We start from the raw sequence: 6000 nt of genomic DNA on the forward strand, positions 1-6000 counted from the left end.
AATATCAAGGTGTGACTATAAGCCCATAAAAAGTTATGGAAAAAGTTGAAGAGGGAAGGGAGAGGGGGGATGCTGAGAAGGGGTGATGCAGCATCACCCCTCCCCCCCAGCACAAACAGGATTAAGGGCGCTTACAACCTTTGTAATTTGCGACGGCACTAGGCATTTGCTGAGGTACTTACCAACATATTTTCAAAACATGTACCTTCACATTGGCAATTACTTGAGGTGGCAAAATCACACATAAAAAGTCCCTAGGCCTTGTGTGATGAGACACTTAAAAAAAAGCCAAAGATATAACAACAGAAAAAAGTATTGGTTTTTTAGAGCACAGTTCAGTTGCCTCCTATGGCAATGCACGAACAACAAACTCTTAGCAAAAAATCAGATAGTTTTGCGCTTCAACTGCATCATTAAAAACAGTTTGTCACCAATGTAGTTTGATAAAATCATTGCAGAAAACGCTAAAATATATTTAATAAAATGCCGTTTTTTTCTGCGTTGTACTTTAATACTTACGCAAATACCTATTATTATTTTATTTCTTATTTTTCTTTGCTTTTCTTCGGTAAAAATAATATTTTTTATTTATTAGGTAGCTAAAACATTTTTGCTAAGTTTAAAAATTTAGGGGCTGCCACAGTATTCTAATAAGTGCGAATAAAGCCACAGCAGTTATTTGTCGACACTAAATAGACGAATTATGAGGGTTTCAGTGGACATTGATGTATATATGATGAATTCTTTTAAAAGGTCTAATTATGGAGGTGCAGAGCATACCTGTCTCTCTTTTCTGCTCTTGTGCTTTAATGTCTGTCCTGCTTTTACAACCCTTGCTTATTTTAGCGTACTATCGCAAAAGGAAAAAATGATGAGTTTAGTTTACTAGACTACGTTTATGTTTGCACTACCATATTGGAAGAATATCATGAAAACAAATTTTAATTAGAGAGTAATTTCTGGCTCTTTCTGTATCGTGTGATGAATTAAAGTAGTATTCTTTTCTATTGATTTTTTAATACTTTTTAATAAAAAATATAGCTATCCATTCTAATTTTCAGCTACACAAACCCAATTTGGGTCCAGGCTCAGCCGGAAAAAACTCTGTGCAACATCCAATGGTCCACAGTGTGCCAGCTCCCAAATATCCCTTACATGGCTTGGATATAGCCCAGAGAAAGTGTTAACCCGTCTAACCCTCTGGGCTAATTATATATGATTGTTCACTCACCCATATTGAAAAGCTAAGTAAAGTTATGCAGTCCACTTATTTATAGATAGAACACTAGTCATAACTATCGATCCCAACAGAGATTTTGATACTTGTAAGGCAAAGCAAAGAAACAAAAACAAAATGCAGAGCAGCGGAGTGTGGTGCAGCTACAACTTCTAAATCATCACTGCTCTGCCTACCATTATTCGCGACTTAACTAATGGGGGAACGACTTCATTTAGCACCGGGCTAAGTGGTCCCGACACACGACGTACAACATAACTAGTACCCTTCATACTTTATCGATATTAAAAGTCCGACAGACGTTCAGTCATACTTCTCCAACCAAATGGACCCGACAAATGAAACCGCATTATCCGCATAATACCTTCATAATACTCTCTGTCGTTACATAAAAAATACATATTTTTTCTGTCGATGGCCATACCAACGTAATATCGCATAATACTGCATAATACTGCATAATACCTTCATAATTCATAAAAAATACATAAATTTTCTGTCGATGGCCATACTAACGTAATATCGCATAATACTGCATAATGCCTTCATAATACTCTCTATCGTCCCTAAAAAATACATATTTTTTCTGTCGATGGCCATACCAACGTAATATCGCATAATACTGCATAATACTGCATAATACCTTCATAATTCATAAAAAATACTTAAATTTTCTGTCGATGGCCATACCAACGTAATATCGCATAATACTGCATAATACTGCATAATACCTTCATAATTCAAAAAAAGTACATAAATTTTCTGTCGATGGCCATACCAACGTAATATCGCATAATACTGCATAATGCCTTCATAATACTCTCTATCGTTCCATAAAAAATACATATTTTTTCTGTCGATGGCCATACCAACGTAATATCGCATAATACTGCATAATACTGCATAATACCTTCATAATTCATAAAAAATACATAAATTTTCTGTCGATGGCCATACCAACGTAATATCGCATAATACTGCATAATACTGCATAATACCTTCATAATTCATAAAAAATACATAAATTTTCTGTCGATGGCCATACCAACGTAATATCGCATAATACTGCATAATACCTTCATAATACTCTCTGTCGTTACATAAAAAATACAAAAATTTTCTGTCGATGGCCATACCAACGTAATATCGCATAATACTGCATAATGCCTTCATAATACTCTCTATCGTTCCATAAAAAATACATATTTTTTCTGTCAATAATCCATAACCAACGTAATATCGCATAATACTGCATAATACTGCATAATACCTTTATAATTCAAAAAAAGTACATAAATTTTCTGTCGATGGCCATAACAACGTAATATCGCATAATACTGCATAATACCTTCATAATTCATAAAAAACACATAAATTTTCTGTCGATGGCCATACCAACGTAATATCGCATAATACTGCATAATACTGCATAATACCTTCATAATTCATAAAAAATACATATTTTTTCTGTCGATGGCCATACCAACGTAATATCGCATAATACTGCATAATACTGCATAATACCTTCATAATTCATAAAAAATACATAAATTTTCTGTCGATGGCTATAACAACGTAATATCGCATAATACTGCATAATACTGCATAATACCTTCATAATTCAAAAAAAGTACATAAATTTTCTGTCGATGGCCATACCAACGTAATATCGCATAATACTGCATAATACCTTCATAATTCATAAAAAATACATAAATTTTCTGTCGATGGCCATACCAACGAAAGTATGAAGGTTGTTAGTTATGTTGTACGTCGTGTGTCGGGACCACTTAGCCCGGTGCTAAATGAAGTCGTTGCCACTAATGGGGGAGAAGAGTTTGTGTTTTTTGCCGCTTTCGCCCTGTTGTTACTGTTTCCCTCTGTCCCCAGGCATCTATTGGTCCATTAACCGTTATTGCCACTAATTTCGTCGCTATCAAATTATTTGAAGGCGAAATACCTTGGGAAAGAAGTTGTACTGTTTCGTAGATAAACACTCTCGACACATTTGCATTGGCATTGCTGTTTATTTCGTAGGTATATGTCGCATAAAAAGATTCAGTTACAGAAGTAAGTTTCCATTGACATATAGTTCTACGTAACATCATATTTAATAGAAAAAGAACTAACAGCACTACGCACCAAATTTGACTATCCTTATTGGATGAGTTGCGAATGTTTGCAAAGTTCCGTATATGCGCGCGCATCCTGACAGACAAGAAAAGAAAGACCAAATAGGAGAGTTTTATATGGTTTAAAAATCACAATTTTGTACTATCTAAACATGGACCTACAAAAAGCTGTAAACTCCCCTTCAATCACTCTGCATCATGCATGCAGCTCTAGGGATAAAAAGTGTACGGGAAACATTTAAGAACGCCATTTCTTAAAACAAACGATCCTGGTTTGCAGAGAAACCAATTGTAATAAGTTATCGGATTTGCGCAAAATACATGTTTTTATAGCTCTTGGGAGTGTACGGGGCATGCTGTTAGTAAATCTTGATGTATTTTGTTGTAATGCTTTTTTGACTGTGAAGGACGTGGATTGGTGGAGTAGCATTATTTAATATTTTTTTTCCTAGCATCTACACGCTTTTTTAATAGCAACATATCTTATTTGGCAATATGAGGCTCATATCCTTCAAAACACGAAGCAACTTTTATGCAACAGCCACACTGATAAATGATTAAATAAGAAAATAGAAAAGGACTAACAAAATTATAAAAACAGTAATACCTTTCCGAAACATTCCTTGTTCATAAGTTCCAAAGAACTATCTCTAGGAAAGAAATGAACACAAAAGAAATAATTGTGGAAGAAAAGAATATGGAATTAATATTTATAAATTGTTCTCCTATTGACAAATGTAAACAAGTTGGGACATGCCGCAAGCCTATGATATTTGACGGGACAGTGTAGAAGACCCAGGGGAACAACCTTGACTCAAGGTTACTTTCTGCAATTAATTTTACAATCTTTTACATCGCATTTTACATAATTCACGAGGTCCTGTTCACAAACTTATATTCTATAATTTTTTCTGCTGCAAGCAACCTTTTCCCCTGAATGAACAATTATGATTAAAGAGGGAGTTTGGTTTCGATTGGTGTGGAAGGAAACACGTGAATTTCTCCTTTCCAAGTAGATAGAGAACATACAACAGCTGCAAACCCTGAAGGCTCTAGTAGAAATCAAGTTGGACGTTCTTTCTTTCGTTTACAGAAACAGTTTCAATACAGTTTGGCAAGTTAAACCATAAAAGGGGATAATCTGAACCGATAAAGCAGATACGGAAAGACTTTTTGCATCTTGAGGAAGTTGGCCATTACGTGACGCTTGCGCAGACATATTGGAGAAAATTTGGATGACATGGAAGTATTAATGAGAAAGATAATGCATCCAATTGAAAATTTTGTGTCTAAGTCACAGAAAGTAACAGGTTTAAAATGTCCAACCTCGATTCCAGGGCCCGTTTTTTGATATAAAGATGAAACTTCATTCTCATGTCAAAAGACGTTATCGGCCCTGGAATCGAGGTTGAAAAATGTGATTGTGGAGATTGCTTCCATCTCTTCACAAGAAATAGATTGAAAAATGTATACACCATACACTGTGCTTGTTAAAAAAGGATCCTTTAGCTTTTCACTTTGGCCAATGTTATTGTTTATACCACACGTTTGAATTGACAGTAGAGTGCCATATTAACTTTTTTATAAGAAACTTTTTCTTAACCTCAAGTGTTCGTTTTCTCTTTTTTCTTTCGAGATTTTAAAAACCAACCCCTCCAGATTGCCGGAAAACGCATGGAATCCAACGCAATAGTTTTCAAATTATCTTTCTTAATTTCGCATGCTAAAATTATTGCAGTGTGCTAAGCAAAACAAGGTTAGAAATTTGTTTGGATACTTGCATCTTGAAGTTATTTCCTCTCATTACTAATGTTACCATTGGAAAACTCTCTTTGCTGATTTTATGTAGTAAAAAACAGAACATTCGTTGCAACCGATAGACTTTAAAAGCAAGAAGGAAACAATCTTTTTTTATTTTTATAAAGAATATCACGTTTAACGGCTGGGAAATTGCTTACATGAAATAATTGCTTTCCCGCATTTTTATAAATTAACTGTTGCACACTCGCACTCTTAAAGGACCGCGGGAAGTGTTTATGTTTCCTCTTAAACGACTGTGGGAAGTGTTTATGTACCCTCCTAACTATTTCTGCAATTATTGTCTTCTAAATCGACAAATTTAGGCCTTTTGAAAATGTAATAAGAAAAAGAAATTAGGACCTATATCATATAACCTTAAAAGTCCGTGATTACCACACCTTAATAAATGTTTAAATTAAGAGATCGAAAATATTTCTAACACGGTGTAAAAAGTTACTTTCTGAGCAGTTTAGGAAATAGATTATTCAAGAGTGGATATGTAATCTCTTGTTTAAAGTATTACTGTATCATGCCAAAACAAGGAAAGTGAAGTGTTTTACTTTTAAAGAAATTCATTTGCGTTTTTAAAAAGAAGGTGTATTCTTAAACAGAAAGTGCAATTTTTTTAAAAAGTGTATTTTTAAAAAAAGACTATAAAAAAGCAATTCCGTTAGCCATATATATTATGGAACATTATTTTATAGCAAGTCGAAATAAACACAAAAAAGCGGACTTCTTGGATCTTGTGTTCTCCGCACGAAGTAATCCGATAGTGGAACGCTGGGTTAGGATTCGGTAAAAACGGGAGTACTCCTTTTACCAGATAAATAA

The sequence above is a fragment of the Hydractinia symbiolongicarpus genome, chromosome 11 (genome assembly GCF_029227915.1).
Source record: "Hydractinia symbiolongicarpus strain clone_291-10 chromosome 11, HSymV2.1, whole genome shotgun sequence".
Lineage (NCBI taxonomy): Eukaryota > Metazoa > Cnidaria > Hydrozoa > Anthoathecata > Hydractiniidae > Hydractinia > Hydractinia symbiolongicarpus.